The sequence below is a fragment of the Anomalospiza imberbis genome, chromosome 2, assembly GCF_031753505.1.
Source record: "Anomalospiza imberbis isolate Cuckoo-Finch-1a 21T00152 chromosome 2, ASM3175350v1, whole genome shotgun sequence".
Taxonomy (NCBI): domain Eukaryota; kingdom Metazoa; phylum Chordata; class Aves; order Passeriformes; family Viduidae; genus Anomalospiza; species Anomalospiza imberbis.
This window is the reverse complement of record NC_089682.1, coordinates 11,491,653-11,513,686: the sequence shown is the minus strand read 5'-3', so window position 1 is coordinate 11,513,686 and position 22,034 is coordinate 11,491,653. Positions and strand designations below refer to the sequence as shown.

The window sequence follows — 22,034 nt, the reverse complement described above, 5'->3', positions numbered from 1 at the left end:
CGCTGCCTTCACAAGCACCCGAGAGGTCTGGGGGAGGAGAGAGAACGGGTGTGTTGGTGAAGACAGGGGCGCTGAATTGGTCTAAATAATCAAATTCCCGCTGGAAGAGAAAAAGGTGACACCACTAATCACATCGAGGACTTTTGTGTATGCCTGCCCTAAGGAGCGATGCTTTGTGTGCCAAATGAACTCCATAGTGCTGCCATGCGGGGACAGAGAATCGGACATGTCTCTGCCCAAATGGGTGCTCTGTGAGGGTTGCAAACAAGGCTCTGTCAGGGTGCCCTGAGGCTGGTGCAGCTGCAGCACCCACTGGGATCCCCCATGGAACCACTCCCACTAATAATTCCCTTGCTCTGCCTTTCAACACATGGCCCATCATTCTGATGCCATGTTGGTCCATCCATTTTCATTACCCCTTCAGACTCTGCTTCTCCATGATTTTCTCCTCTTAGACACTTACTTTTTTGTGACCTATATCCTGCAAGTGTCATATGAACTCCAAAGAAGGAAGCCTCCCAACCCTCCAGGCCTTAATGTTTACACAGAAGGGACAGGGGAACTGTGATTGTCTAAATGTGGACTCTTGAATGAAAAATAAGCACCTTCTCAGCTGGGCTAAATAAAAGTGGGTGCAGCAGAGTGGAGTAAATAAGCTTTACAGAAAATAAAGTTACTTCTATCTGCTGCTTATGGGCTAAACCAGAAATATTTTCTGGTTCATGTGATCTGGAAGAACCTTGACAGAGACTTAGAGAAAGTAGCTGGTTTTAAGTAAAATTCTGTACCTTCTGCTACCAGTATCTGCTACCAAGAGAAGAATAAATCACCCTTGGAAAGCTGCATTTTCTTTCCCTAAAAGTGTTTTGTTGTTGTTGTTGTTGTTGTTGTTTTTGGGGTTTTGGAGCTTTTTGTTTGTTTTGGTTTTTGGGGTTTTTCTGCTTGTTTGTTTGGGTTTTTTTTTAAGCAAATACCATTGAGTGCTTTAGATTTTGTAGAAGCAAAACAATTTTGAGCTAGATCTCGACAATTTCTTTTCCCTGTGAAGTCAGTCCTACCCTATCAGCTTACACAGATATAGAGTCATATAGTCTTTTCCCTCTAAGTCTTTCTTCACAATTGGATTCAGAGGGGATATTCTTTACAAATGGCTTTTACAAATGACTTGTGCTTTTTGTAAGGCACTTTTTAATAAAGTTACATAAAACACTGATGGGCTACCTGTCTTAAGTAAACCTTGTTTTCCAAATGCAGGCTGTCCAAAACCCAGATTATCATGCTTTTGGTTTCACCTATGAAATGCATTTTCTTTTCCACAGACACAAACATGATAAAGCTCTTTATTGGCTTTGCAGTAGAAGAGAACTGCTACAGTGCACCAATGAAGTGATGTCTAAAGTTTGCTGACAGGTCAGTGGTTTCACCAAGCATCCTATAAAAAAAAAATGCTGGATTTACAAAACAAATGTACTAAGACTAACTATTACCAAATTTTTCATTTGGATAGTATCACTAATAATGACAAAACAATCGTTTGTCTAGAATATTTCCTTGCCATTCTAGGTTGTTTCCTGTTATAGTTATCCGTGTTTCCTCTGCATTAGGATTTTAGATGGTTTCTTTCAGCCTTTTTAGTCTTTTTCCTTTTTAATTTTTTTTTGGAGAGGGATTGTTCACTAACTTCAGAGGTAAGTCTTGCCAAGTAAGTATTTTTTTTAGGAAAAGAGCATCTCTAAGCTTTTAGTTGTGTTCAGTAGCATTTCTCCTATGAGGTACAGATTAGTAACCTGACTGTGGAATCTAGATGTGTTTTTTATGAGTTTGTAACTAGAAAAATGTCTATGGGAAAGCACGGTGCAGCTGAGACCGGAATCATTGCCTTTGCAGCTTTGACCTTGGACTCCAACTGTGGGAATGTTCTGCTTATTATGGGAGGATGCTGCTTACACAGGGCTCTAGATAAAGGAAATACTTGTAAATATAATTTTTATACCAAGTCTACAATAGATTTTTTTTTTCTCTATGTAGCAATATTGGTTGCAGGTGTTTAATTTTTCAAGGTATTTCTTTTTCAAACAAGTCTCAAATGCAGATGCAATTCATCTGTTATATAATGATTTTGCTGATTTTCATTTTCTAAATAAACTTATACAGAAATACTTTGTCTTTGATAATTATAACAAAATGTGTACCCACACTGGAACTGAAACTTGGTTTACTATTCAGTGCCAGAAATCACATTGCTGTAATTACAAGTGTACTTCCTTCTCTGACAAGTGCATGTAAACACTCTTTCTCTCATTCTAATTCTTAATTCTGATATATATGGAAGTTGATTTTATCTTATTCAGGTTAGATAATCTATTTCTGAACTAAAACATTAAGAATGTTTTAATTTATTTATCCTATAAATATTTTAGCAATTTGTACAGTCTTTATTTAAAAATCTGGGTTCTTCCTGTCCATAGCATTCAAGCTAAATTAACAACAAAGCATTCTATTCACAGCCAAAACCAAAATCCCTAAGAGAAACCAAACTGTTTGCTGGAAAATGCATGAAAACCCTTTTAGAATAAAGGGAAAGTGCCTTGTTTCTGCTGGAAGATTTGACGTTACATGGGTATTACCAAGCTCCTTGTGGTACAGTCATGAATAGGTTTACAAGCTTCCAGACAAAAGATTACTTGTTTGTATTGTTTGGGGCTTTTTTGGATTGTTTTTGTTTTGGGTTGGTTTTGTGTATATGTGTGTGTGTGTGGTTACAGGGTTTTTTTAACTCAGACAAAGCCTTGGATATGGAGGTGATACAATGCAGTCTTGGCAGCCTCACTCTCTCATGTTGCTGCTCAGTGTCTCTGTATCACTCATCTGGTAGCACATTTGGTTCTTGGCCAGAGGGCAAGCCTTCAGGCCTTCAGTTTCAGAACAAGACCAAACAAGCATTTGTTTTTATGCCATCAGTGCTTCAGTGCACCATTAGCTTGAGGAAAGCTTTTTTTCCAGTGTAGAATTTGATCCTCACGTCCTATAAATGCACACTATTCCTTTTAGTGTAAGCGGTGAAAAATATAATTTTATTTTAAGATCAGATGTAAAGCAGATTAAATTTGGTGATTGGCATAAGAGACGTTAACTTTTCTCTACAGAAAAATAAAGTTTAATGTGGAATATTGTTATAAGGATATGATAAGCAACATATCTTGTGTAAAAATAAATGCTTTATTAAAACAAGGTTTTGGAACCAAAGTATATTGCTGCTTTTCATTCTTTTCTCATTGTGACTATCCATTAGTTAGACTGACTACCATTCACATTTCCCCTGTTTTTTTCTGGGGTGTTTTTTGAAATGTGGGGATTAAGGGAAAAGTAGTTCTACCTATGTGCTGTACCACACACTCTTGTTCCCTTCCTGGAGGGTCAATGGATTCCTTAGGAGGAGCATACTGGGAGCCTGAGCCAAAGATACTAGAGGTGGACCCAGGTGAGAGATGATGACCAGAATTTCCAGAGCTTTTTTAGTTTCCCTAAGGCTGTGATTTGACAGTGTTCCTGTATCCTGCCACCATCTCACCTCACTATATGTGCTTGTTCTGGAGCAGGGTGAGAATACAGTGACATTTTTATAGAATTAGCCAGAGTATGTAAAAAGTTTATCCCAGGTTTAGACCTTCCTGCCAGCTGCTTGAAAGTAGATGATGTCTAATCTGGTAAAAACTGTAATGGTATAAAATCAGCCTTTTAACATATCTTAAAGAAACCAGAACGTGCAAAAGGGAATATGTTGTTGTTGTTATTTTCAGATCAGTTCTTTGTAAAATGTGGCCATGGCAATTTGAATTCAGAAATAGCAATTCTGAACTTCAATTTACTCTTATTGGACCATGCACTCCACTGTCATATTTCCACTGGCAGATATCAGATTTAAGGAGGCCTCATATACTCCAGGCCTGGCTTTTTTTCCTTGTGCCCATATGCTAATTTATGTTAGCTAATGCCAGGTTAATGCTGTTAGCGTTAACTAGGTTTTGGGGTAGGCAAAATTAGGGAAAGAAGCAAACTTGTAAACTTTTTACAGTGAAAGACACTCCGTTGCTTCCCATTAAAAAAAAAAAAAAAATCAATTGATCTTTGGGGTCTGTAAAGTGCTGTGGGCCCCAGCAATCCAAACCTGTACATTTAGATATGTTATTGGGGTTTCAGTGTTTAGATATAAGTCATAACTTATATTTTGGCCCAATGTGGGTTCATGGGGCTCCCAAACATCTGTCAGTGTGCAATGCTTCAGGGTGCAGTCCCCTAATCCCTCCTGAGCCAGTCTAGCAGCTCACTGGAGCTGAGAGGTGACTCCCACACAAGTGTTGCTGCCGCTGCTTTCCTTGTGTGCTCTGGCACACACCCGATCCTTTGGTGAACCAAATCTTTCTAACCTGGTAGCATTTTTGTGACAGCCATTACAAGAAAAGCAGCAGAGAAATGAGGTACCTTGAAATGTACTTTCCATGCTTTATTTTACCCAGTGATACTTCTGAGGTTTCTGCCCCACCTGAGAAGTTGGAACACTCACGATACAGCAGAATCGTGTCTGGTGAGTCAAGGAAAAAACCATGTAGTATTCTGCCAATAGAACTGAACTGAATTCAGCTAGGGCTAAATCTAAAAAGGGTGCCAGAGCAGGTAGGCAGGTGTGGTCTTACCACCCTTCCAGGAGAATGGAGAAAGAGCAGGAAATACTGCTGCAAACCAGCATTCTACTCAGCCACCGAGGGGAACTGCTCCTTCAGGAAGGTAAAGCCCTAAATCTTTAGAGCAGAAAATAATAGGTGTTATGAGAGAGGGCTTGTAGCAAGCTTTGGTTTTAAATTATTCTTTTAAATATCATACAAAATTGATCTGTACTCTTGCTAATGGCACTTGAATAAGGGACTTGTGTTATAAAATACTAGTGTAGAAAATAGCTTTCTGTTACTTACCTTGAAGAACACACTGCTGATACAGAACAACAGATGGGTAACAGGCAAAAAGCTCAGTTAAGTTAGATACTGTTCAAGGTTGTGGCTTAAAGAATAAAGCACATTCTAGCTCAACAGTGGCAGGAGGATACTATGTATCCATTGCACCAATTTTAAGTTTAAAGTTCTCTATGTTACTGCAGCTAATTGTTGGAGACTGGTGAGATCACAGATACACTTTCATTTGTGACTGACATCATAGGATATTCTGCTAACAAAATTTACATTCAAATAGGCCTGTAATTTAGCATTTATTTTATCTGAATATCAAATTGCGGATTTTTTTAAATCCATACATCTTTCTATAGGTTTTAATTGAGACACATTTCATCCAAGTTGGGTATTTAAAAATACTGCCCTCTGGTGAATCAGTGATATAATTTCTCATTAGATCAAGTTTGTTTTACAGTGTTAAAGCTGTATTTCCTTCTTTTTTCACTATTCTTCAAACATGAGTTTGAAAGGTACATATTTAATTTAAAGTTTCACCTATAATCTATATCACAAATACTTATGATCTTCAAATATCTTCAGCAGGTCCTTGCATTCTTTGCTTCAATCACCATTCACCAGGTCTCTAAATGTTCTACCCATTCTGTAGCTAACAGGGAAATCATTTGGCATTCTGTTTTGCTGGCAGACAAGGCAGACTGGATCTTCAGTTTTGTCAAAATAATCACGTTAGCTTACCCTCTTTAAAGAAAGGATTTTTCTAACCCAGATCTTTTCGACACAAGCGGATTAGGGAGTGACCCAGCAGTTCTGTTGGTACATTCAGTGTGCTTGCAGTCATTGCTAGCCCAAAGTACAGTGGGAAGTGCTAACATCTTAATCTACCCGAGCTGCAGGCAGACAGCATCCTTGGCTGGGCTGCAGCTCAGACTTTGAGGCTGACAGGGACCATCAACTCCCCTTTCTGCCTCCCTGAGGGCACTGCTGAACTCGGAGCTGTTGCTGACTCAAGTGCAACTTCTGCTCAGCTCTGTGCCTCGGCAGGACACCATTCATCTCTGTTTGCAAACTCAGTCCAAGACATTAAAGCCCCCAGTCCAGTGGTTGTTTATCCAGGTTTTTGCAACTCTTACTGTATAAAATTAGCACTGTGTTGCTACTTTACAGGTTCAGCTTATAACTGCTAGGCTCCTGATAAACATTTCCCTATTAATTTAAAATCACAGGACTAATCCCTGCCAATACTCACCCCCTTTTTAATGAGTAAAACATATTTTATCTTTATATCAGCTTTCAAGCTAAAACTTTGAAGGTCTTTTTTTTCTTTAGACCTGTTTCTTAGATATCCTTTGTGCCCATTGCAACACTTTTGCCACTTTCTAAAAGCCTTTGAAGTGTGGACATCAGAACTTTACAGAAGGTACCACTTGTGCTGCTCTCACCAGTGCCTGAGAGAGAGACATTGTAACTCCACAACTCACATTCATTATTCTATGCGCCTACATTAAAGAGTCATTAGTCTTTTGGGGTCATAATTGCATGTTGCACTGGGAACTCTTGTCAGATTGCTCCTCTTCTGTGACATCCTACATAGTTTTCTGATCTTCTTTTCAACAACAGAGCCATTTATTAGCAGAGGTAGAATGTCTTTCTTGTTTGAATTCTTTGTTTGGCTGAATTACATTTTGTTCCATGAGAACAGGTCCAGCAGTCCAAGGGAAGAGCTTTTCTGGCCTTCAGTTATTTCTCCTCATCACCATTGATCCCCATTTTCATCCATGAATGCTTACATATCTCTTGAGTTGGAGATGGAAATATTTTCCTCAGTAAATGTGTTTTGTTCATTGTAATTTTGTAAATTTCTCAAGTCACGTTTTGCTATTGCATGGTGCTGATGTTTTAAATGGTATGTCGTGTCACTCAGAAAAATGCCTTACCAGAATTCTAAAGAATGTTGTTTCTGAGTAGTTACTTTTGGCTTGATGTAGACAGAGTTGAATATTAGAGTGCACTACTATAAGAATTTATTTAGGCTCCTCATAACTGAAAATTCTCATGTAACGTGTTATGTTAGAAAGATGCACATAGTATTTTATGATTAAAAAAAAGAAGAAGAAGAGAAAAGATTGTGAGTTTGAATCTTCTGGTGCTTCTGATGTCTAAAGACTTGAGTAGTAAGAGTTGCATTTTTTTAGGTCCACTTCTTGAAACATTCTGAAACCTGCAAATACTGGGGTAGTAAGACTGAAGTCAATAGAATAAATGTCACTGAAAAACTCAGACAAATCAAGGATCATATGCTATTTTAGAGTTAATTGTTCAATAAGGATGTAACAGGCAATCAATTTAATAATATTTAGGTTGTTCTGCCTTGAATACTAATCAAGTCATAAAGGAAGTGCATTGGATGGTGATAGAGTAGCCATAACATGTAACATAGAAAATAAGCATGGAGAGGAAAACTTTAGCTTAGAAAGCTGGAAGAAGAAATTTTGAAGTGATGAGAACTAAAGAAAGGAAAATAAAAAAGAACTGAAAATACAGAAAGGCCTGCAGGGGCTAGAGACCTTTTAAGAATAGACAGAATTAAGATAGTTGGTCCCATAGAAAAATAAATGATTGATAAATACTTTTCCCTTTATTCTCATGCAAATCATACTTCAAATAGATCTCTCTTTTCAGTGAAATTTCACCAGAATGCGATTATTTTGCTATTTCTTTACTTCCTCTATCATATCAAAGCATGGCTTTCCAGATTTTGTCTCTGAAAATTTGGGTTCCTTAGAAGAGGCAGATTGCAAATTTCTTCTTTCACAATTTTTTTGCTTATCCATGTATTTTGCTTACTTGTATGTACCATGCAGAGGGTCCACCTCAGAAAAAAAACCCACAATGTCATCATTGACACTTTATCTCTCTCTTACATCCAGGAACATACTCAATTTAAATCTTCCCCTTTTTTTCACAGTCAAGTTTTCTCTGTACACCTGTAGCACAGTAAATCACATCATTACCTTGTCCTTTTAATGTCAGAACTGCAGTAGCTCTGAGAATTGAAGCTGTTGCTGATTGTAGATATTAATATTTAAAACTTTCACCAATTACATGAATGTTAGTTTGAGTAAAATTTTCATGTTTGCTTTTGATTTGAAATATAACATTTTAGTTTTTATTAACCATGTCCTATCCTTACAATAAAAATTTCCACATTAAGCGTAGAGAACTTACTCTGATATTGTGTATTTTCTTTTTCCTTCTCTTGAAGCAAAATTGTGTGTTTTCCTTTGCCAAACTTGGCAAGGGTTAGTACTTTACACATGCAAATCCCAGAAGTTTCCTGGAGATGTTGTTCTCCCATCAGCCTCCTTCCCCTCCACCTCCAAAACATTTGTCAGTTCAGGTCTTTTAAAAGCTTCAGTCATGGCCAGCCTGAATCTTTGATACACTTTCCTGGTAAGGAAAGAGTGCTTAACTTGGAAGCAGGTCAGGCTACAATTAAAAATGAGTAAAGGAGAGAGAGAAAAATTACCTTACTGTAAGAGAGGTAGTGAGTTTTTTTCCAAGGTCCTGCTTACGAAAGGATATAAAGAGTCTGAGCCACTGCCACAGTAGGTGCTGAACTCCACCCTGACTCCTGGCATTCTTCTCTGATCACTGGAATTACACCAGTGTTAGGGCCTGTGTATAATTATGGTGTCTTGGACTGCTCAAAGAAAGTTCTCTAAGGTTTTTTCCGTCCCACAAAATTAAACAGGAGTCATTTTATTAAGTCTAGGTGGAGTAGCAATGACACGGTGGAAATGACAGTCACTGTCCAAGTCCTCTAGGCTGTCAGCTGTATCACCTTCATTCTAATGGTTAAATTAAACCTGCAGTGGCTTCACATCTTCATTTCGATGAGTAGAGATACTCTTCATAACTTTGTTTTGTTCCTAGTGATAACTACAACTCCTGAAGTTATGAAGTAACAGAAAAAGGAAATCTCACATGTTCCCAGTGTGTGGAGACTGTGCTGTTCTCTGAGACTGTAATTTGGGAAGGATGATACACAACTAAAAGAAAATTAACAGTGTTTTCCCAAAACATTTAAAAGCTGAGGTGGTGTTGCTGAAACACCATAGTTTCATGTCTCTATGGCTGACACACCTTGTGTAGAAACAATTCTAATAAAGTCATTACAGGGTCAATGGAAAATCTCTGTACATATCAGAAGTATTTTGAGTGATTTATGTAAGTCCATGGATATTCATTATGCTGATATTCTTTCATGTTTCCATTGACAGGCAGAGCAATGTCACCGGTAATGTCCAAAATAAATTATATCATCATAAAGCTGAACCTTAAATGCAACAGAATTAAATTTAAGGTAACTATTAAAGTCTGACAATTAAGGAAAGTTAAAGGACATATTTCAAACAGTAGATTGCCCTGCTCTGGGTAAGTGTTGTCATTCAGTAGGCTTTGTGACACAGAAACAGACACATCATCTGTAATCCATGCTACAAGTGCAAGGAAGGGAATGGAGTGAGAGAGCCTATTCTAAATTCTCTCACCTTGCCTGGTTTGTAGGTACTTTGTTTCAATACACTGTTTTCAATGCCCTGTGTCTCTGAGCACTTCAGTTTTCTGTATTAGGTGTTCGCTGTTGTCTGTAACCATCAAAAGATTCTTCAGTGAGGGTTCATGTGTAAGTACTCATGATTATCCCCAGCAATTGTGCAGCTGGCCCCAGTGAAAATAAGGAGTGCTCATGGATTTCCTGATACAGTCTGCTTTTATATTGCCATTTATGTGGAATGATGATAACTAAAGACTGAGATGTGTGTAATTGTGCTTAGGATCTCTGACTAGTAATAAGAGACTGTCAACAGTTTGGCACAGGGATTATCACAATTGGCTGAAGAGGATCAAAACCTCAAGGGCAAGCAACAAATAAAGGAAATTATTTGCCTGAGATTATTTATAATCAAAAACAGAATTGTGAAGCAAATCAGCCGGTTTGTTTAAGACAGCAATAAATTTTTCCCTGGGTTCAATGAGGCCAAGGTTCATCCCACGTATTATGGATTTCCCAGTTTATCTTCCCTTCCACACCAGGCCTAGCAAACACCTTAATTTTAAAATACTACAGGCCACGTTCAATACAGTGTGTTCATTTCGCTGAAGATACGAAACCAAACTGGAAACTTGGTTCTCTAATCAGCTGAAACAGAGGTGGGCCAATTTCCTCACCATGAGGCCCTGAGAAATGTGAGCAGTACTCACAAAGGTCAGAATCATGCTGGCTATTAAATGTTCTGGGTCAAACTGCCACTTTCAGAGAAATAAAGGAAACTAACATAAAAGGGAGTAGTCAGCATTTCTGGCTGCTGCACCAACACTGGGAACATTTACCTTTATATCCATCACTGGTGATGTGCCAGAGCCCTTTCCACCCAGTAAATACTCCAGAGCAGAATCAATTCTGCAAAATTTCCCATTTCACTTCATTAATCCTGTTTCCTAATGTGGTGGTTTTATGCAGGTGCTCATTCTCTAAAGCCCAAGTTTTTCTCTGAAAATGCTTTTGTAGGCATTACAGGGCCCCTAACTTCAGGATCCAGTCATATCTGTAGTAGTTTTTTCCAAAACAGGGACGATGCTAATAAACATCTGTGCCACGTTTCTTGAAAGCATTCACTGCTCCCGGAGAATGGGGCCTGGGGAGAAGAAAAAATGCTTAGAAAATCTGGATAGGAGGGCCTGTTCTTTCATAGTCATCTAAAGCCATCAGAGTAGTGTTTTAGTTCTTTGTGATAAATGAGTACAAGCAGGAAGAAGATCAAGTGAAAGAGAAGATAATTTTCCTATGTTGAGACCTATAATTAGGATGAAATTAAGAATATGATTAATATCCTCAAGGACACAGTCTGGAAAAAAAAAGCCAACATTTTGAGACTCCAACTCAATACACACAATTTGCATACCGTTATCCTAGATTTGACTACTAAAAAGGAGTGAAAGCTTCAGTGCTTGAATCCAGTGATAAACAGTGGGTTAATGAAAAGGGGAGGCTTTATTTTCCTCATTTAAAGTTGTACCTGCATGAAAGCCTAGCTGCATATCCCATAACTACTATCAGGGCATGTAACTGCTCAGCCCAGTGATTTTGATCAGTGAAACACTACAACTTAAGGGTCCTATGGTAAACTGATAAAAAAGGTATAAAAATAATGAATCTTGGAGTTATGTATAGAGAAAACATTGCTCTTTGCTTTAGCAGCTTTACAACTGTTCAGCTGCTTCATTGCAGACCAAGAGCCATGCAGAAAGGAAGGGAAACAAATGGGTACAAACAGGCAGAGTAAAATGTGTAGAGCCAAATATGTCTGCAGTTTCCACTGGGTAAGGCTGTATACTAATATCAAAAGCTTTATTTGATACTTAATCATATGCAAGAGTAATGTGATTTTTTTATTAAAAAGTGAATAATAAGAAAGAAGTCTGTGATTTTTATTTCCATTAAATTCACCCTTGAATGAGTGATTCAGACTGAATACTTTTGTTGACTTTTTTCAGTAAAATGGTTCAGTTGTGCTCTAATATAAATAGTTTTACGGTCATATGATCTTACATTCCTAGCCTTTTATTCTGGTGCTAAGAATTCAGTGTTTAACTCAGGGTAATGAAGAAAATCCAGTTCAAGGAACAAACCAGGTTTCCTACTTTTCTTTGTTTGTGTCAAGAGAAAATAAGCTATTTCCATAAATTTATATACCAATAAATTTATAGCTATTTTTATACCAGGGATGATATTAGATTTGCTTCAGAAATATTTATTCATACATATTCCTATATGGATGTGCTTTGCTCATTCTGAAACAATGCAGCTGCTTCTGAAGAAGACCATGACTGGATTAATGAACTGAAAGTTTCACGATTTTATGACTGCTAAAAAGTAGATTGCTTCCTTAAAATACTCTAATCAGCTGGAGAGACCATCACAGAGCAACACAGATTCATTTGATTCACAATCAGATACATATCTTAATGTAGCCTTCTATGCCAACTTTAGTTTTCACTTTCATTTATATCATACAAGTGTATAATAGGAATAAAATCAATTTTCCAGTATTTTTGAAAATGAACAAGTACAATACTTGAACCTTGTCGTTCAGTGTTCAATTTACCAGTCTGAGGATGCTCTAAATTTTTTGGTTAAAAATATGAGATCACTTAAGTAAACTCACTGTTTTGAAAATTATTAGATAAGGGAAAAAAACCCCAACAACCAAAAACCAAAAATTAAATGTCCAAGGAAATGCATTCTTTTGCATTCTTTTGAGAGATGGGAAAAAGCATCAGGATACCATGAGTGACTGAAAAACAATTCATGACCCACGGTGTGATTCAGACAAATAGTTTATCAGAAAGTTGTTCCAGAGGTTGCGAACCCCTTGATTTACCCTCTGGCTCATTTTATTTTGACTCTGAGAGCCATACATCATCCATCCATCCATCCATCCATCCATCCATCCCTTTCCCTCTATAGCTAGCAGTTTCTTCTATGACTAATATATTTTATGGTTTTGAGTTAGTTTCTACTAAATCCTCTAGTTATGGTGATTTTTTAATTCTCTTATTGAGGTTCTGTACAGTGTGAAGAGGTCATAGGTGAGCCAAGTCTTTGTAGTGCTCAGCCAGTAATGAGGGGGAGCAGAAGCCTGACCAGTGTTCATATAAATTGTATCCTATCTTTCCAGGGTAGGTTTCCCTAGGTTTCCATTTCACATCCTGTGTTTTGCCATAGTTTCTAACAGCCTCACTAGAAGACCTAAACCTATGGAAAGTTCTCTCAGTGCCTTATTTCAATTCAGTGCTTTAGCTTTAAAAATCTGATTATTTACATGAATTGAAGCAATCTGCCCTGAGCATAATATTTGAAATCTTGGAATGTTGGAGAATGTGCCTTTTTGACTCCTAATAAATTAAATTAAACCTCTCCCTGTCAGTTCATCTCTTTATCATAACCTTACAATTTAGTCCTGTAATACCTAAATTCAAACCAAATTACTCAAAGAGATTTGGATACTTGACTTGGTTTATTCCTGCCTTCTTGGCTGCACTTCTGCTGTCAGTCCTTTTCAGTGAAATAAAGTGAAATAAAGAAAATCTGCCTTATTTGTGTCTTTCTGTCCTAGCTTCATGTAGTGAGGAATGGATGGGAATGGCATAAAGAGGCTCAGAGCAAAAGCAGCTCTAGCAGAAGAATGCAGCAGAAGCATTCTGCAATAATTTACATAATCATTACAATAGTGGACCACTCTGTGACTTAGAATTCAGACCATAGAAACACTACAGCATGTTCTGTATGAAAAAAAATCCAAGAGCACTGATAAACTAGAGACCTAATCAATTTTGGTTTCTTTCCCCCTCCCTGTACTTGTGTGACACTTGACTGTGTTCAGCCAGGCTTAACACAAACTATCTCAAAGCAATTTGTCTTATCACAATATGGAGAAGTTTGGGGTTTTTTTTATTCCTTAAATAAAATTTCATCAGCAAACAAAAAAGTCTGGGCCATTTTTCAGGTTGGAGGCAGTAATATGTTCCTGTCACTGCTGGGTAAACAGAAATACAGACTGTATCATGCATCACTGGTGAAACAGGACTACAGTGTTTGTTTCACCTACTGTCTCAAACACCTCAAGTGTTGTCACGGGTAGAGAAACTGTGAATAACTACAGGTTATTTCAGCAAAGCTTCTACTGCCCATTTTCCACTGACTATTTTATTTTTATTTTTATTATTATCCCCATACTAAATAACAAGCAGGAGAAGCCTTTTGTCCAGCAAATGTGTGATAAGGCAGTGCAGATGTGGTTCAACTGTGTCATTTTAAAATAAACAGGAGGTAATTTTTCCTGATATACAACAGCTGTCTGATATCAGTTCTATTTGTTATCATTGCTATTAGAAGAATGATCTATTAGGACTTCTCTTTCCCCTAGAGAAGCTTAAGTTAAAACTCCAAGGACATTCCCAAATAGACTGTAATAGTTCAGACATTCTTATCAGCAGCACATGATGAAACTGTGCTGGCTTTCTCTTGCTTTTCCTACAAGCCTATGAGACTTTTCTCAAAACATCAGCAAAGGAAGGGCAAATTCTATGCACATAAGAGCAAAAACAACACTACCAACCTGCATGGTGCTAGCATATAGACAGCTGTAGGTGACTTTGAACCTTTTCTGAGTCTCCAGTCTTCCACACCTACTGTCTATAAGTTATCTGTTGAAATTCCATTTCTAAAGAGCTTGCCCATACCCCAGAGAAAGCTGCAGTGGATTCACAGGAAGATGATATGCCTTGTGAAATGCAATGAGCAGCTTGTGGTCTTAGTGATGAAGCTAGCACTATTTAGAAAAAATATTCAGCATGGCCCTCCACATACCCACAAATACTATTTCAGACTAGATCATTAAAGTCCTAAGCATGCCAAATCCTGCATTGCTCGGACTGTGGCCTCTTTTGACTTTGGAAAATAATATTTGATATTTAAAAGTGTATCTGCATTATAATGAGAAAAAAACCAAACTTATCCACCAGATTAGGATCAGAATTTAAGCAACAGAGTAGGCAAGTAAATTCTTGTTACATGTTAGAGCCACTTCTATTTTTTCATCCATTGATACTGCATGAACTGCACATAAAATCACTATTTTTTTTCTGATTACCTTTCACAACATCCTTGTTGACTCATGTCCACTACACCACATTCATTGTTTTTGTGACATGGTTTTTTGAGAGAATTTTTCAGTTCTGCTTTCTTGAAATTCACCTTTCTCTATACCCTCTTTTGTGATGGTTATTGGGCAATGGAAGTGCAGTGCTTGAGAACTGCATCACAGAGCATAGACACAGGTGAGGTGAAGGGAAATGTGTTACAGCTCTAAATTACCTCAACAAGACAGCATTTCAGCACATTAGCAATGCTGTTTTCAGACTGGTGTTTATGGCATGTAGCTGTCAGTGTAATTATTTCAAGCACACCACACAGGCACATGCACTCACACTGTGTTGTGCTGCGAAGAGAAAAGAGCAAAGGCCCAGGGATTTAAAGTACACAAGAGTCTGATACATTTTCTTTAATGAAAAGCAACCACTCAGAGCAGAGGCATTTTGTATTTGACATATGATACTGATAATGTCTAATATGTTATAAATTTATATGGTAATTCACAGTATTGTAGAAGTGGAGGCTGCTGATCAGAGGAATTTATTGCATCTGTTAAAGGTGTCCTGGGTTACCCTGAGCTCCATTAGCAGGAAGGGAGCTTTGCTTGGACACTGTGCACAGCAGTTCCTAGGTTCCTGTGGCTGTCTTTAGCTGCATCACCATAACATGTAGTGACAGCAGAGACTAGAACTTGGTTTGTAATATTGTGATTTGCCTTTTTCCCCATAACTCAGTAATGAAAAAAAGTGTCCTGTATTTGCTTATTTATTGTTAAATTTCCTTGCTTTCCTTGACTTAGGGATTGTATAGAAATTTCTTTATTCTTCTGAGCTTTAAAAGGGTTATGGGCAGTGCAAAAACATAAGCAGAACAGCCCTGCTTCTATCTCAGTGTTTGTGCTTTGACTGTCACGTAAACAAAAATGAAAACCAAAAAATGTTTCTGAATTGGTACACCTAAATAAGGGGAAAAAGAAAAGCTTGTTTACTAAAAGTTCCATCTATGACCTTTAAAAACATGATTACATTATTCAGAAAGTAAAGAACAGTGACAAGCCAAGTGTTCTTTTCACTAGAAACACTCTTCTGAAATTATTTCATAATTACAAAATTTGATGGGATACCAAGGACAATAGAAATACACTGTTCCTCAGAGAGGAAAAAAAGGGCATTGTTTAACAAAAATGCTGGCAGTGCAGTGAAGCAATTCAAGAAACTCACAATAATATGTTAATTTAATTTGTCTCTTGTGCTCTCTTAACAGAACCCTTTATGTATTTCTGTTTACCACCTGCTTCATCCTTCTGCTTACCATTAGATGTTAAATTATTTCTTCCACATGTTAATGGTTCTCTAGCTAATCACTGTGCTAAAGCATGGCGTAAGAGGATTTTGTTTCTGATGTTTTTTTTCAGACAAAGAAAATAAAAATTATGGATATACAAACTGAAAGTGATGTAACTGTTACCTTGATTTTAGAGGTCTACATAGTTAGCTTAATAATATAAATATGACACTGTTAATTTCAAGTTTTAGATCTAACATATTTTACCATGCTATAAGAAAAAAGGACCCTGTGATATTATGGGCTTTAACAGCAATGAAGTGTGACCTTAGAGAGCTCATGTTAGAATTGTGAAGAATTGAAAAGAAATTCTATTTCCATATTAGCACTATATTTAAAAATATAGCCTGGAACATAACAAAATAGGATTATTCTCCTGGTGAATTAAATATTAACTTTGATTAACTTTGTGTTGCTGTACCATTTAATCCTTGGTATTGACCCACTTTTCTCATTAATCATTTGAAAAAGTTATTGCATTGAGACTTATGTCCTTGTTGTTTGGAGAAAAAAACCGTCATGCTGTTGTAGGCTGTAATTAAAATAAATCATATTTACTGAAAGTTTTAGCCTCACTATGTTAACTCCTTACAAGCTTGCAAGGAGGTTTGCAGGCAGCAGCTTATTTTAAGGTGATAGCACGTTTAAATTAAGGTCATATTCAATGCAAACATAATGATAGAATTAGATGGAATGCTGGCAGAGCGCTGGTGCAGGGCGGTGCAGGTCTCTGCTCATTTCCAGCTCAGACAGCAGATACCGTGCCTGACCTTGGATAAAACAGTCTGTCTCAGACTTCAATTTCCCGCCTGTGAAAGGGGACTAAATATCTTCCTGCTGCAGAGGAAGGGTGTTTTGAAAGAGGTGTTTATTCATGACAGAGAAACAATTACTCAGGGAGGCGTATATAGATCCTTGATAGTTCCACCAGCCCCAGTGCAAGGAGGTGGGGCAGGTTATGAACAGAGTGCCTGGGAAGGGGGGTTCTACCTTCTAGAATTGGTTTCTCCTGTAGAGCATCTCAGAGCATGGCTGAAATCCAGCTTTATCATCTTTATGTTCATACTATTCTTTTATTTTCTTTCTTTTCTGTTTCATATTTTTCAGTTGTATTTGAGTGTACTCTCCCTCATGATTTTCTAAGTCTGTAAATTAAGATTAAATAAGTCTGACCAATAAAGCCACAAAGGGAAGAAGGTGCAGAGGAGATGGGCAAGGAAAGGTTCCCATAAAGCTTGGGAAGAATGCAGGGTTTGACTGACCGAAGCTGTTATATAGAAGCTGAGTCAGCCCCAAGGGGACCAAAGGGTGGCCTTTGTTTCAGGTAAGCAGCTATCAACAGCTGAGTGGATCAATAGGCATTGTAAAAATCTCTCCCCTAGTGCATTAGAAGGGTGAGAATGTCTCCCTGAATTAGCCAGACGAGGAGAATACCTGACTTACCCCAGCAAAGACTACAAAAACTGAAAAAATAACAACAGAATTTCAAAGAGAGCAAAAGGCTTGTGGTGGCTCTATAATTTCCTGGTGACTGGGGACCCTATTGTCATGGTGGTGAGCATTTTCTAAAGGCCAGTAATGGGAACCACATTGATATTGTGATTGAGCTCCATATTGCAGTTCCTATACATGCATTTGGCTAAGCATAGCTTACATTTGTATTGTGCTGTGCAATGTATTTTGTATCACTGACAAATCAGAAATCCCATGTAGCATAACCTTTAAATAAGTACATTTGATATTAAACATTACACCTCCCATGGAATATCTAAAAGATAGCACTGATACTGATCAGACAGTACTGGGTTTTGGTGCTACTTCACAACCAGCTTCTGAAATAAGCAAAAAGAGTGGTGGCCAATGAAAGTGTCTAAAAATAAACTTAGAAGTAAGAATTCCTCTGCCTTTTAATAGGCATTAGTCAACAATTTTGATGTCTGAACATAATGGCTTTTTTTAATACATATGTTTTCCCTTTTGTTTTCAGAGCTGTTCCCTAAGCATGCCAAAGTTTTTTGCTGCTGTGCAGAGTCCATCTTCTGGCAGCTCTGTTTGGTTTTCCTCATCTTTTGCAAGGACAGCATCTTTAAAAACACAGCTGCAGGAAGATCAGAGATGCTGTTGTTGGCAAGAAGAAAGTTGTGGTGGTGTATAAATGTAAGGGGTTGTAATAAGAATAAGAATTATAATAATATAAGAATTATAATAATATAAATAAGAATTATAATAATATAAGAATTATAATAATATAAATAAGAAGAATTATAATAATATAAGAATTATAAGAATTATAATAATATAAAAAGGGCTCTGCTGCTACCACACCATGTTTAACAGGTGTTCCAATTATAAAAATGCATTTAAACCTAAATAGTGCCACACTGCAGAGATAGATAGTATTTCAACATTTATTTCAGGCTGTGTTACTATCTCCTGGTCAACAAAATAATCCCAAATAGGATAAAAAATTGCATTGTATTTAAAAAGAGCATAGAAGGGCAAGTATTTACAGCTTCTTGTGATAACAGTTCCTGTATGGACTTCAAAATATAGAAGTCTGTCTTTGTAAAGTACACTCTAAACAGGAGCTACAGGGTTTGTACTTTGTTCGTGATTAAGAATTCTCAAACAGTGTTGAAGAATCATCTCTTACTGCTAACACAAAGTACACGATGGTCTGTCAGTATGGGTCAGAAATTACCCCCAGCAGAAAGAAGGCAGGAGGGAAAGAAGGAAATGCAACTTTTTCAAGATGTTTCCACTTCACTGACATTAGATATGAACATCTTTTTTGTCAAATGTTTCAGACTATTATAGTTTGTTTGCAGCTGGGTCTTCGTCTGAAGGCTAAAATTCATGAGCTTCATAGTGGGCTTCTAAATGAAACTCTGATCCCAAACTATGCACTAATGGGTGAAGAAGAAGACACCTTAATTACAGAAAATTCAGTTACTGATCTTTACAAACTTTTGGTTTTCATTACCCTTTCTTTTTAAGCATCACAAGCAAATCTAGGTGGAGTTTATATTTTGAAATAGATACACATAAAAGAAAATGTGCCCAGATGCTTCAGATAGACCTAAAGGTAGCTGGCAATGGAGAGCCTCACCAGATCCCTTTCTCCATTGCATTTTTTAGCATTGTAAATCTTTCTCCTATCTGTAGGCCAATTCTCTTACACCAATAGTTAGGCAAAAGATACCATGGGTCACTGTGACATCCATGGTTTGCATTGGCCATGAGCTGTCAGTGGCACATAGGAAGAGGTAGGACTGAAATATTTTAAGTGGCTATGTTGAGAATTTCTGCTGTTTAATATTGGCATACCATGACTGCATGGAACTTTGGGGTATTTTCCCCTTAGACTGTGTGCTTATAGTGTAAACATTGTTCAGTAGCGTTTCTGGAGGGTGCATCTTTCAAATTCCATGTCTGCTCTAAGGAAAGACCACATTAAAAATAAATGCTCTCACCAGCTCAGTGCTGGGTGCACTTGGGCTGAGCACCAAACTTAATCTCACACTGCCTTTAGCTCATAATAGTGATTTCAGATTTTTATATCAGTACATAGCCCTTCATTCTCCTGTGCTCTAGAATTTCTGAGGAGTATGACCATTTTTTTCCTCAGATAGTGACATATGGTTTAAGGTCTGGACTAATGAAAATGTGTACAAACTGCTGAGGGAAATTATTATTACTATTTTATAACTTTTTAGTTGATTAAATTAGTAAACACACCATCTTTTGTAGATTAGGAGTATGTTTTCTAATTTTTTTCTTAGATGTGGTTAGTTTAATTTGCTCCATTTTGAAGTAATTAGAAATTAGGAATAAGAAATCTTAATTTCTTTCAGGGTTTACAGTGCAAATTCTTATACATAAAAGGAACTTGGTATTATTGGGGCTAAATGGAGTTGTAAAATTTTTTGGCTTTAATGCTGAAATTGCATGCAGATGAAAAAATAATTCTGGGAAGGCGTAGGTCTTGAAATTACACAGGCAATTTCCTAGCATTCAGTATTTTTTTCTTCAGGGGTTAGTCTATTTTTGCCATGTTTTCTTCACAAAGAGACTATAACAGCATGCCTGACCAACCTTAAGTTGGCTGCAGATGAGTGAAAACTCCAAGTTAATTGCTTCTTTCTGTCAAGGTCAGGAAAATCTTAATTTGGATCCACTGAGGGAGAAAGTTTTTCAACCAACCAGTTCAACCTATTAGAGTGTCCTCAGCTTTGTATGTCTGAGAGCTTCCAACAGCACACAAGGGCAAGCTGAACTCATCTTTCCTGTGAAAACTTATTGCCAATGTATACTTTTTATCATTTGAGAAGTGCATGTGCACTGCTGCATTGTGAATCTGATCTTGTCTTTTCCCAAAGCCTGTGCTTTGAATCCCTTTCTTTCTTCAGCACAGCCTGTCGTGGGTGTGCTGATCTCAGCCTGCTCATGCACACAAGAAAGGTGCAGCAGCAAACACATGTGTAAGGTTTTTATGAGGTTTCTGAAAGTTTGAAACATGAATTGTCTTCTACATATTCAAACCATGACACTGTGTAATTTTTATATTCCAAATTTTTGCTTGGAAACCATGAATTTTAAATAGGAAAGGTAAGGGAGAGCAGAAAAATCATAAGAGAAGTATCAAATCTCCTGAACTGTTAAGCGATACTGGCTTCATACAGGTTTATCCTGCATTCATTCAACAATGGGTCTCTGCTGACACCTTCTATGTGATCCAAAGGAGGCCTTGCACTGAACATCCATTTCTTTGGAGGGAGTAAGAGGCAAATTTGATACCCAGAACAAAGCACTTTACTGCACAAATAACATGATGTGTTATTTTTCCTTACTACTTCAACTCAGACTTTTTTTCTACAAATCTGTTTACAAATAAATTGCATTATCAGCAAGAAAAAATTGTGACATTGTAATAAAGACAGTGGTATTTATGAGGGAATAAAGTAATCACATTCATTTTTAATTGATTGGTGTGTTCACAATTTCTTGCAGTGATTTGAGATGAAAATGGCCACCTTATTTCTAGTATTTTCTGGGATTTCTTTTGACATTCTCCCTGCTGGGTTCATCAGTGTTTGATTGCAGGTGAAGTGAAAAGTAAAACCTGTAGTTTTAGTGAGAAGAGCAAACCCATTCAGGGGACAGCTTCAAGGCCCCTCTCTGAAGCTACAGATCAGTCTTTTTTAAAAGGGAATATGTTTTCCTACATGTCTTCAGACTGTTAATTTAAAAGTCACCTTTATCCATATATTAATTGATGTATTTATTTTCTGGAACTTCTAAGTGACAATTTTCCACTTGCTCTCTGACTTTTCTACTTTCTTCATACCATGTTCATCAGCTAAAATGCAAATGTTGATTCATTTGCCTTGTCCAGGATGCTATGAATAAATACTTACTATATGTGGCTTGCTTATCTTCTTAAAAAATCTTGCTTCATTTAATAGTTGATACTACTTCTTCCCTTCACAATTTGTTTTGGTGACAGTTATGCATTCACTAGTCTTCTTTCTTTTTAACTTAGACAGCTCTGCCAGTTCAATTTATTGATCACATTTCTTAAGAAACAGCTTGTTCTCTGATATCAATGAACAAGCCACTTCTAACAGTTCAGAAACACCCAAAATAGTATGTGGGCATAATAAATGCCAAATTTAAAGATGGCATTTGAAATATATTTTGCTTTCCTGTTTGCATTCTTTCACAATGATTTAGCTGTTTTCTTCTAGTCTCGTGATGTGTGTCTTTGCATGACACTTATTTGAAAAATATTCAAGACAATAGTTTACTATCTGCTTCTGCAAATATTAAGCAGAAAATCAAGAGAAGGAAATAGTAGTAGAGCTGAAAATATTATCTCAGCTGTGGCTTCCACTATCACAGGTGCTATTGCTAGTGGGAATACTTTATTTATTTATCTCAGCTTGCTTCACATCCAATTCAGGTGAATGAAGAAATGTGGGGAAGAAGGAAAATTAATAGAGCACTCTAGT

The 22,034-nt window shown here is 37.2% G+C and overlaps 2 long non-coding RNA genes across 2 annotated transcripts; both read left to right on the top strand.

Moving 5' to 3' along the window:
* Window positions 1-963: 963 nt before the first annotated feature.
* LOC137465703 (uncharacterized) lies at window positions 964-11,324 on the top strand. The gene is made up of 3 exons (XR_010994802.1): window positions 964-1,410; window positions 9,245-9,648; window positions 11,221-11,324. It is a non-coding gene; the product is annotated as an uncharacterized lncRNA (long non-coding RNA).
* Window positions 11,325-14,845: 3,521 nt separating this feature from the next.
* On the top strand, window positions 14,846-21,004 carry LOC137468273 (uncharacterized). Its single transcript, XR_010995836.1, has 3 exons — window positions 14,846-17,347; window positions 18,025-18,170; window positions 18,841-21,004. It is a non-coding gene; the product is annotated as an uncharacterized lncRNA (long non-coding RNA).
* Window positions 21,005-22,034: the final 1,030 nt, after the last annotated feature.